The sequence below is a fragment of the Mustela putorius genome, unplaced genomic scaffold (genome assembly GCF_011764305.1).
Source record: "Mustela putorius furo isolate JIRA1106 unplaced genomic scaffold, ASM1176430v1.1 tig00000551_pilon_pilon_pilon, whole genome shotgun sequence".
NCBI lineage: Eukaryota > Metazoa > Chordata > Mammalia > Carnivora > Mustelidae > Mustela > Mustela putorius.
In genome coordinates, this window is record NW_025421412.1 from 5,418,918 (window position 1) to 5,431,154 (window position 12,237).

Here is a 12,237-nt window from a genome sequence, read left to right on the forward strand (position 1 = left end):
GGAACAGAGCCTGGGCGGTCTCTGGTGGGGGCTCGCCTCTGCAGCTTGTTGCCATCTTGTTAGAGATACTTAGTATTTGTTAACTCATCTGTTGTAGGAGAACCCCCATCTTCTGAGGTTATTGTGAGATCCGCGGTCCTAGCTGAGGGCCAGCTAGAGTAAGCACGCAGTCAGTAGTGGTTTCTTCTCCTCCTCCTCCTCCTCCTCCTTCTTCTTAATTACCATATACTGTCTTACTTGCTTCAAGGGTACAAGTCTGTGAACCGTCAGTCTTACACACTTCACAGCACTCGTCATAGCTCATAGCCTCCCCAGTGTCCGTCACCCAGCCACCCCTTCCTCCACCCTCTCCCCTGCAGCAACCCCCACTTTGTTTCCTGAGATAAGAGTCTCTTATGGTTTGTCTCCCTCTCCAGCCCCATCTTGCTCCATTTTTCCCTACCTTCCCCCACGACCCCCCGCCCTGCCTCTCAAATTCCTCATAGCTTCTTCTTAACCCCAACAGTGTCTCCCCGACTCCTGAGAATACCCTCATTAACAGGGTCCTTCCCTAGTTTTTTTTCCACAAACTGGAAACCATCCCAAAGTTAGGAAACCTTATGCTGATCAGCGGTTACCAGCTCCACAGGGAGCCAGGGAGGTACCCGTGAGCCTTGAGAGGCACCTAAATGGGGAGGAGATTATTTTCTATGAGTCAGGGCTTTATAATGACCTGGAACAAACCGTGTCACCTTCACAGCCTTACATGTACCAGCAACTCCAGAAATCTGCCTAAGCACCACAGGAAAGATTGTCCTCATAAACTATAACACAGCCTGGGGAATTGGACACTCCCACCAGTAATAACAGGTAACATTTTTTTAAAATATTTTATTTATTTGACAGAGAAAGAGAGCATAAGCAGGGGGAGCAGCAGGCAAAGGGAGAGGGAGAAACAGGCTCCCCGCTGAGCAAGGAGCCTGATGTGGGATTCGATTCCAGGACCCTGGGATCATGACCTGAGCAAACGCACAACCCACTGAGACGCCCAGTATGTCCCAACAGGTTACATTTTTATAGAGGCCGACAGTTTGTAAATGTTCTCTTATGCTTTATTGGCTTCCAGAGTCTCTGTGTGAGAAGGTCAGGTAGATGCTTCTCCCTCTCTTTTCAAGAAAACTGAGGCTCCAAGTGCTCAGAAGACCAAAGCAATGAGAGGGGATGAGATTTTAGAGTCTCTGACCACCTGACGGCTGTTATTTGAACACAATGAAATTGTCATTCTTGTAGCCGCACTGATGAGATCATACGGTTTTGTCTCTGCGATGCCATCTTACCCAGACACAATGGAGCAGCACGTAAGACACACCGTCACCAGCTAGTCTAAGCAAAACTAGGAAATCGAATTGCTGGAGGCACGGAGAATCCTGCGGCGTAGCTAGTGTCCAGCGGAGACGGACAGAGACGCCCACATGGAGTCACCCTCTGCTCCCCTTACCTGGACATCCCTTGATTTTGTGACTGGGCAAGCCTCCCTCGTGTAGTACAAAGCTGGCTATGGAATGCTCCGAGTCTCCCTGGTCCTAACAGCCAGAGAGATACCAGCAGATAGAGGGCTCCCGTCTCTGGTTGTGTTCCACCAAGTCCTGGTCTGAGCCCAGCCCCACCACCAGGACACTGATCGAGGTTTGGGGGACGTGTGATTGACAGCCCTACTGGTAACAGGAGGGGCCTTCCAAAGTTACAGAGGAGCTATTCCCAGAAGAAAGGGGGAAAATGCTGCTCAAGCAAAAATAGCACATACCCATTCACGTAAAGTACGCACATCTACCAAGAGTCTAACATTGACTGCCCCGAGACTAGACTGATAAGAAGGGAGAAGCAGAATGAAAAGACAGACAGAGGGACAATGACTACGAAGGACAGAGAAACCTAGTCAGAGGCCGATTTAAAAATGAAACCAAAAAAATTGGCGAATTTGGTTAACAGCACAACAGAATTAGCCTCTTGTAAAGCTAAAGGAATGTGTTTTCTTGAGTTTGACAATGTTCTTCTCTAAAAAAAAAAAAAAAAAACAAAAAACAAGAAAAAGAGTCGAGTTTTATAGTGTTTTTAAATATCAGAAGTTGGCTTCTTTTCATACAAAGACAATGCTTCCTCTTTTATCTATCAATGCCTTGTGATGTTACTTGACAAGTAAATAATGGGCATCTACCAGACAGCCCAACTCCGTTGCCCCGAATTTCAGTTGAGCAGGAAGCAGAACTGATTTCAAGTCAGAAACAAGCAAGCTATTCACTCTCCCCTATGAGTCGTACAGGCAAGGGGAATAAGAAAGAGCCCGCTGCGCCTTCACCACACATTAGGGCTCTGCGTGAGAAGCACCATCTCGTGCAAGCAAGGGAAGCTATCAGTCCATTTAGTATATTTAATATTTAATGTGCTTGATTTCCTTCATTTTTAAGTAAAAACTGAAGTTACCTATTCCAATATTTTTCTTCCACAACCCAATCAGCTACTGGGCATCACTTGAGGTCAGATAACGCTCAAGTTCATGCTGATGTGGCTGCATGACCCCAGGCGGAGCTGGCCCCAGACTCTGTGGTCCCTGTGGAAGACAATTATGCTCTTACTGTTTACAACAGAAAACTGGTGACACAGCACAAAAGCAGGGGAGAAAATTCAATTCTGGGAGGGTTACAGACTTTCTTCAAGCTCATGGAACTGAATTACTCAGACGATACACTGATAAGTCGTAGTATCCAAGAATCACGGTCCTATGCCTTAGCGAACACCTTACAAAATGATTTCAAAAGTATTGTAGCAGAACATTTTAACTGAATTTGCTATTTTCACCCCCAAACCAAAGTCGTTTCTTTGATCAATGAGTAATTACACAGAGCAAATTTTTCATTTAAACGCCATGACACCTGATCTTGCTAAAAATACACCAGAGAAATGAAGTCTCGAGCATGTCTTTTTCATAAATCTTTCAAAGCATTCATATAGCATCCAAAGCTCATTTTTCTGTACCATATTATTACTAAGATGAGCTCTTCATTTTAACTGTATACCAATAAAATTTTGACATCTACACATTTCATGGGGAAGAAATTGAAGAATTTCTGCCAGTAAAAAGAGAAAATTCCATTTAGTAAATACAGATATGTCTGCATTTCCAAACATAAATGGAATAAACTGTTGGCTATTAGACTTGAAGTTATTTAATCAATTCCTATTTCTGTTAAATAACAAATTTTAAGGAGACTGAAGGATCTAACTGCTCTGATTCTTTCGTGCACGGACTCCTGAAATCTCCAAGATGTTTCAAATCACTTGCCTCACCTTCCAGGGAATGCCCTTGAGAAATGGGACGGTCACACATTGTCAGCGTTTCAGGACATCTTGCAGAATAGCTGCAAAGAGAATTCAAGTTTAGAAGAGAATTATGTGTGACTCGGTTTGATTTCTAGCTGATCCAGAATCTCAATAGTATTTAACACTTAAGTTTACTGATTATTTAATTATCATTAGGCAACGAAAAAAAAAAAAAAAAAAAAAAAGACTTTGCCTTGTCTTGTTTTGCCTGCTAAAAGACACTATTTTGAAGTAGTATAGCGAACACCAAGGTTTTCAAATACACTGTAGGAGCTGCTTTCTTCTTTCAATGACTCTACATTTAATTTCATTTCAAGGAGAAGGTATAGTTCGGGCATCTGCAATGACCGTGTTTGCTGGGTAAAGACCAAATGCAGTGTATATCTAGCAGGTTAAGTTCTCTTTCAAGGCTTAGTTACAAGTAAAGAAAGAAGGGACGGAAAGAGCCGTAAAGTTTCAGAACGATCCTGTGTTCCAAGAGAAATCCATCATCCAACTCCTGCTGCAGGGTACCCGTTGATGGGATCAAAAGATAAAAAGTCTCATTTGCCAATCGCGTCTCCTAAATGGGAAAACATCTTAAGTGCCAGGCAGAATCCAGTCTGTAAATGCAGATGTGCTCCAGATTATGTCCTCAGGAAATCTACGTTACATGTTCTTCTAAGGGAAACCTTGAAAGGAATAATTATTGAAGTGGCATTACCCTGAGCTCTTCCAGACGGTCACTGCACACACAAGAGGATCCCGTGGCTTTGGTTCTCACCCTCGAATGGCTACTCAGTTCCCTTTTCCTGACATCTAAGTCCCCTTAGTTAGACGATGGCTTTCATTTGCTTTTCATGTCAAATTCAAATTTGAATTGTCTTCTACGATTTGCCTACTTCTAACCAAATGAGAGAGACCTGCGTGGTGAGACCACTGTTAGTCATATTACATGAAGAACATGCAAATCAGAACAAAAAGAGGAAAGCAGAACATTATTTTTATCTTCAAATGTCCAAAGGCTTGCCAAGTGAAAGTGACATTATATACATCTTGTTAACTTCAGACAGCTTAACCAGGACCAAGCAGGTTTCAGCAGAGGAGAAGGATAAAGACCTCCACAGTCACGGTTGTCCAAAAATAGAATGAGCCGCCTGGTAAAGAAGTAAGGAAAGACAGTTATTGATCCAACAGAAGAATAACGCAGAGATAGCTCAACGGGGAAGTTTGTTGACCTGAATAATAGCTGTGGACCATTTCAGCTCCGAGAGAACTTGACTTCCTCTGGGCTTCTTCCCATGTCCCCTAACTCCACCGTCCAATCTACCCTCCTCTAACCTGGCCGAGATAGTACTGTTTGCTTCTGTTCCTTCGTCAACAGAATATCTCTGTTGCAGACAGTGATGCCTTCCAAACTGCATGATCATAAGCAAATTATTTAACTGCCCAGTCCTGCAATTTCCTATCTACCTCAAGGGGTGGTTGTGAGGGATAATTAGATCATTCATTTGTGCAGCATTTAGCACAAGCCTGGCACACAGTAATTACTAAACAATGTTTGCTATTATTAGCTATTATTATTGTACCCCAACTCCCAGCTCACTGTCTCCACGAGGCATGCATGCGCTAATCAGACCCAGGTTTGGTTGACTCACTGAAACGATTTCTCTTCCTCTTCGGCATGCAGTTGTTTCCAGCTGTTTTGAATTTGCTTAAGAGACTTTTGGAAAGAACAGTAGGGTTGCCAAGGATCCTCACGTGAGAATCCTACCTGTGAAAAGCAAAAGTCTACTGAACTTGGTGTCACTCCATCTGGAAGTCTTCAGAGACATAAAATGCCCCCTCAAAGCCAAGGGAACATCAGGCCTCCTGTGGCTAGCCCCATCTCCGGACAGGCCTGGAACTGGAATTCCAATCAGAAAATGGCACAGACAGGAACAAAAGGAACAACAAACCCAAACTTCATGAAGACATTCAACAAAATAACTGACCAGTAGGGGCGCCTGGGTGGCCCAGTCGGTGGAGCATCTGACTCTCCATTTCAGCTCAGGCTGTGATCTCCGGGTCATGAGATAGAGCCCCACATCCGTCTCCAAGGTGGGTGCGGAGTCTGCTTGAGTTTCTCTGTCCCTTTCCCTCCACCGCTCACCACGCTATTTATAAATAAATAAAATCTCTAAAAAATAAAAAACTGACCAGTACTCCTCCAAAGTGCCTGGGACATGAAGGACAAGGAACTGAGAAATAGTTTACAGAGAATCAATGGGTCACTATATTCAATATGGAATCCTGGATTGGAGCCGAAAACAGGCCTTGCATGGAAAACTGGTGCAATCCTACAATGGTCTGTGATTTACCTAATGGTATTTTATCCTGCCCTGTTCCCTGAGTCTGGTAGGGTAGTGTTGCCGTAGAGGACGCTAGAGAAGTGGGTAGAGAGTAGTAGGGAACTCTTTGCATTGTTTCTGTAAAGTTTCTGCAAGCCTGAAATAATTTTAAAATAGAAATCATAAGGTGTCTGGGTGGCTCAGTCGTTAGGCATCTGCCTTCAACTCAGGTCATGGTCCCAGGGTCCTGGGATCGAGTCCCACGTCGGGCTCCCTGCTCAGCGGGGAGCCTGCTTCTTCCTCTCCCGTCCCCCCCTGCTTGTGTTCCTTCTCTTCCTGTGTCTCTCTCGATCAAATAAAGAAATAAAATCTTAAAAATAAATAAATAGCACAAAAAAGGTAAAAGATAAACATTTTTAAAAAGAGGAATATTTTATTTTATTTTATTTTTTCAAAGAGTTTATTTTTAATCTCTACACACAATGTGGGGCCCAAACTCACCACCCCGAGACCAAGAGTCTCATGCTCCAGTGACAGAGCCAGCCGGGTGCTCCTGAAGGAGGGATATTTTAAAGGGAGATATTACAAATACTAAATACTCTTACCTCCATGCCCTTAAGCACTACACAGAAGTGAAGACAGAAATAATGAAAATTATAAAATCAATTGTTGTGGACAGAACTGTGTTCCTCCGAAACTCCTGTGTTGAAGCGTTAACTCCATTAACCTTAACCCTTTCGAAGGTTATTAAGGCTAATGAGGTCATAAGAGTGGGGCCCTGATCTGAGACCATCATCATTGTTGCCCTGAGAAGACATGCCAGAGAGCTTGGTTTCTCTCTCTCCGCCATGCGGAAAACACAGTGTGAAGGCTGCGAGCCAGGCAGGGGGCTCTCAGCAGACACCACTCTGCCAGCCCTGGACCCTGGGCTTCCGGCCTCCAGAACTACGAGAACATAAATGTCTATACGTAAGCTGTTCAGTCTGTTCTGTTGTTATGCTGGCCTGAGCTGGCTAGTAGATCAGTGTATTTTCTATCCCTGACATTACAAATTGCCACAAACTGAGGGCTTGCTACCACACAAATGTGTGATTTTTACATTCCCGGAAGTCAAAGTACGATTCGATCTCACTAAACTAGAACCATTGTGTCAGCGGGCCTGCATTTCTCCTGGGGGCTCGTTTCCAGTCTGGGGACACCCTGCCTCCCTTGGTCCTTGCTCCCTTCCCCTGTCCTCAAAGCCAGAAACAATGCATGTCTCTGACTTCGCTCCCATCGACACATCTGTCTCTGATTACAGCCAGAAAGGGTCTGCCCTTTCAAGGATTTGTGTGACTCACTGGGCCCACACAGATAATCCAAGATCATCTCCCTATGTCAAGTTCCGTATCTGTAATCACATCTGCAAAGTCCCTTTTACCATATGGCAAAGCACTCCCAGGTTCCAGGAGGGAGGGTGCTGACCATCTCTGGGCACCATTATTTCTCTGCCACAACTAATCTCTGTTGGTGTAAGGAAATGACAAGGATTCAAACTCACAATACGATTAGGAATGTATCAAACCATTGGGACCAATTTAGGAAGGTCACTGGGGACTTCTATATAATTTCCCCAACACGTGGGCACAGAGTGGCATGACTAGGAACGCCATATATAGACACTATAGCTTGGCAGGTGAGGAGGGAGAAAGGAAGAACAGAAAACACATCGTTCATGTGCCACATGCGATGGGTCGACGCTGGTGAGATGAGCGGAGAGGACTGTCAGTCTGGCTACGCCCGTGATGTTCCTTCCGAACGAACAAGCATCCCCTGTTGGAGAAGCTTGGTCTGAGCTCAAGGTCAGAGACGATGAGGAGGAGAATGTGTGCTCAACCGCAAAGCTAAAAGTCAGGCTTACCAATGAGTTTAAACCCACCTTTCTCATCAAACTGGTGCACTCGGCCACAAAGGAGAAGGAAACCAGCACACAGGACAACACGAACATATAAAAATCTGTCATTTCCCAGGAATAAACCAACTAGAAAACATACGGAAGGAAAATTGCATTCACAAAAGTTACTCAGATCATGAAATAACGAATAAGGCATAAAAAACAATTACAGAAATTTTAAAGCTCTCCCAAGGGACACAGAAGGCGCCCTCACTGCATGGGGAGCTAGAGGTCAACCTTAGACAGATAGAAATGTTCCGGTTTTCAGCCTTGAGGAAGAAGGGCAGAAGCAAACAAGCTATAGAAGGGGAGAAAAGCAGCTTAGTGCCTTGGGTTGGTGAGTGCCAAGGCCCGATGAATGTTTTCAGTAGTATCAGCTCCATTTATGCCTGCCCAAAGCTTGCATGATGGTTTCCTTGAACACAACTGGGGATCAAGTAGCCTGCTCTGTTACTCTTGTGTGTGACGGTTCATTTGTGAATCTCAGCTTTCCCCAGGGGAGTTGAAAGACCCCAACATAAGAAGAGTTTTTACATAGACTCATGGTACCGACTCTAATTCTTATCATTTTTATTTGCTGATATTGAAATCCTATCATTCTAAATTATTTGCAAAGGAACAACCAGCAATGGATGGAAATTATTTTCCGTTTTATGAGAACGTCTACCCTACTGTTCCATTTTTAACCAGCCTAAGTGCTATAGTATATGTAAAAGGGTGAGTAGACTGAATTGATTTGTCCTGATTTTTTCATTTTTTAAAAGGGTCTTCATATGGACTTTATTATCGTGAAATCTGCTTTGCATTATTAAAACCAGCAGGATAAAACATTGACAATCATAGAGGGGGTACAGCTTATTTTACATTATGGCTTAAAATACCATCTTGGTCCTTTATCTCTAACATCCTTAGAAAGATGAGAGATTTTTCTATAATAGTGAACTTCTAAGTACAGTTACTATATATTTTAGGTTTTTCTTTCTTGGATAAATATGTCAAAAGTGATCATTTATAAGTTTGAATAGCAAATCTTTCGTGTTTAGAGATTTATGACTTCATGTTTAGGGATTTAACATGCCTCAAAATTTATAATGAAAATCATGAACTCTAGGTACTATCTCGTATCTGAATTGTTCAAATATTATAAACCAAATATGCAAGAAGAGATCTTTACGATTTCTTTGTAATTTGGAATTCTTCCATATCTGCTTCATTATCTACCTGTTCCGGGGGAAAGAATTTATTATGAAGAAGTTAAAGGAGTTATGGGGCTTTTACTTAACATGACCCTTTGACACTTCACTCATGCCTCCCGCTGGGCAGTCATAATCTTGGAGTCAGGTTACAACATACTTGCTTCAAATACGTGTGTCATTTTGATGACTTACAAAACAAGTCCCATTCTTCATCTGGGGGGAGAAAGACCCCACAGGGCTTGGATGACATGGGCAGGGAAATCACCCAAGCATTTACAACACTGAGCAGGAAGGAGGAGTCCACCACGAGAGGACATTAGAAGCGGGGAGCGTTGAGGGCAGGCTGACGGAAGAAAGTCAGAGGCAGACGTAAAGAGCAGTGTTCCTGAAAGCAGGAATCCTTTTCGGATGAGCACAAGTGAGCTGGGACATCACGGGATCCGTTTCCCTGACTGATTAGGAAACACTGAAACCCTCCGTGCCCTTCACTCGGTGTGTAAAACAGAGGGATGAAATCAACACCTCTCATGGTATTTCACTACCAACCTAGTTGAGCTGACCTGGTGGCCTCTTGAGTTCATTGAAGCTCTTGTCAGTGAAACCTTGTTCTTTTCCGTCTACAAGTGTTTTAAAGCTGTTTAGGGAGATAGCCGTCTCTCTAGACTGTTATATACTTCAGGAGAACAGCAGTGAGGTCTGACCAGCGTGGGGGAGCCTGTGGTCCGGGAAAGTAAGATTAGAGTCCCTACAATCTGGGGTTTCTGGAAAGCAATATTTGAAGGGGGAGAACCGCCCATGTCTAGGACACACTGTGTACCAGGATCCCTGCTTCTTTTTCCTTCTCACACCCACACTGGCCCCTCCAGTAAGGCCAGGTCCAGCTCTCCTGGATGTGGGAAACGGGAAGATCCGACCTCCACTGGGCCTCTCTCTGGCTCCTTCTCCGGGGACTTGCAGTACAGTCTAGGGTTTGGAGGAAATGGAAATAAAGTTTCAGAACTAATTCAATCGAATTGTCGGCTCTGGGAATCTGTTCCAGCAGTGTTTTGGGGATCTGAATCAAGCAATACAGACTTAAAATACAAGGATTTAACCCTTTGCACAGAACCCACAACACTCGATGCCCAAAGAGGTGGGCCCCTCAGCTTCAAGCTGCTGGCCAGGGTGGGTTGACCTGGCCACGATCAAGAAAGGTAGAAATGGCCAAAGTAATAATAATAATTGAATGAATAATCCAAATGAATAATCAAATTCATTTTTTAAAATATTTATTTATTCGAGAGAGAGAGAGAGTGAGCAGGCAGGGAAGCAGAGAGAATCCCAAGCCCAAGTGAGGTTCCATCTCCCAACCCTGAGATCATCACCTGAGCCAAAACCAAGAGTCGGACACTCAACTGACTGAGCCACCAGGGGCCCCTAGAAATCTGCATCTCTAAAGAGTGATCAGAACTACAGGAGTTAAATATGCAAAAAAAGAGCCAGATCACAGAAGATGAAAAACACAAATCTAGTAAACATAGAGACTTAAGATCTAAATATTGTATCTCAATCCTCTGCCCTCACTTGTCACCTCTGTTTCGGGTTTTCAGGGAGCAGGATGGGACACGACTGAAATGGACTATTTCACCCAACGGATTACGTTCTCCTTCTGTTTCTCTCCCGTATCCATGTTCCTTCCAGGGGGTTCCTGCTCTCCAGCCGGTGCTGCCTTTCCTCCTCCACTAGAGAAGTAACTGCTTCACATGCGGCCTCAGAAGATGTTTCTGCATCACATAGAGCACTGCATGAGGAACCTGAGAGTTTTTTCCAGGTATACAAATAATCTGAATTATTCTCTTTGTTTCCTTAATATTGGTGGAGTTGTTTTCAGTTATTTTTTAGCTTGTGGCTTGTTTCTGGAAGGGCAGAACAACAACATCGTTCCTTTACCTTAGACTCAAGCAGTTAGATCCACTAGCCTGCAAGCATTTAGGAAGTTAATTATAGAAATGACATTTCTGTTGTTGAACTATTGGTGTAAACCCGTATAGGAGCCGCTTGCCTCACCCCAAGGCGTTAAACTGCGGTGGGAGGAGGGAGGAGCCCTGAGACGGGGAGCAGGAGGGGCCAGGGGAGAAGCAGGAGGGTGAAAAGAGCAGCAGATGTGCCCCTCGGCCCTCTTCCCCCTGTGGACAACACCTCCTGAGCTCACTCCTTAAGAAGTCACTCCATTTCTAGAACAGCTCCTCACCCCCCAGACCCCGACAGCTTCCCTGCAGGCGGAGGGCTGGGAAGAAGCCCCCACGCTCTCCCGGACTCCATCTGCCCCACCGCGCTCCGCTCCCCTCGGCCAACAGCGAAACATACTCACTAGTAGGAGACCCTGATCTCTCCCACGTGTCATTCACGGCAAACACTTCGGCCCCCGGTGCTTCAGGTCCAGGCAGCATGACTTTTTTTTTTTTAATTTTATTTATTTATTTGACAGAGATCCCAAGTAGGCAGAGAGGCAGGCAGAGAGAGAGAGAGGGAAGCAGGCTCCTTACCAAGCAGAGAGCCCGACGCGTGGGGCTCGATCCCAGGACCCTGGGACCATGACCTGAGCTGAAAGCAGAGACTTTAACTCACTGAGCCATCCAGGCGCCGCCAGGCAGCATAATTAAAAAAACAAAAACCAAAAACAAAAACAAACAAACAAAAAAAACTTTTACTGATACTCTTTTAATTATTTTGTCACAGGATAGAAAAAAATTCAACCACAATCCAGCCACCACTCACCTTGCCTCTTTATTATTATTTTTTGTTGTTCGACAGGAGGCTCGTGGCTTTTTCTCACATCAGCTGGTTTTGCCCGGGGCCCCACAAGACCTGGTGCCCATCTCTACGGATCCGAGGTGTCACTGTCGAGGGCTACTGACGGCAGCCCCCTCTGGGAAGGAAAGCGCTTTCGCCACGGGCAGATTAAATCTGTCCAGATCGTCCACTTTAATCACTTGGTTAAGCAGATAATGCAAAGGAAGACAATGTTTTATTTTTTTTTTTTTAATTCTCAGTAGGGACAGAACGATGTTTAATTAGGCATTTAAAAACTACTGTTAACGTATACAGACCTCATCGCAACTGGTTTTTCAACCAGCTCAGTGATCTGAAACACCAATTAGTTTCAATTCACACTTATTATCTGTCCCTCATTAAAGCATTTACTTCAGAATCTAAATTCCTTCGTATTCAAGAAGGTGTTGATGTTTTACTACGGATAAGAAGGGTACTTTTTTTTTTTTTGTCCTTCTAAAAAAGACATCCCACAAAATATCTTCCTCTGGATTTTGTTTTTCAATTACCCAAGCATGCAGAGCAGCTTCCCCTGAAAATGCCCTTTGTGGAGACTGATGTCCTTGCTTGGAAGTCCTATTTGTTCCCCTGAAGCCTTTGTGGAGGGCCAGCAATTTCCCTCCCGAGGCAG

At 44.3% G+C, this 12,237-nt stretch overlaps 1 long non-coding RNA gene across 1 annotated transcript; it reads right to left on the reverse strand.

The window, feature by feature from the left end:
* Nucleotides 1-899: 899 nt before the first annotated feature.
* Nucleotides 900-4,270, reverse strand: LOC123392406. Its single transcript, XR_006607140.1, has 3 exons — nt 4,061-4,270; nt 3,325-3,395; nt 900-2,587 (listed from the first exon to the last, which is right to left on the reverse strand). It is a non-coding gene; the product is annotated as an uncharacterized LOC123392406 (long non-coding RNA).
* Between the last annotated feature and the right edge of the window lie 7,967 nt (nt 4,271-12,237).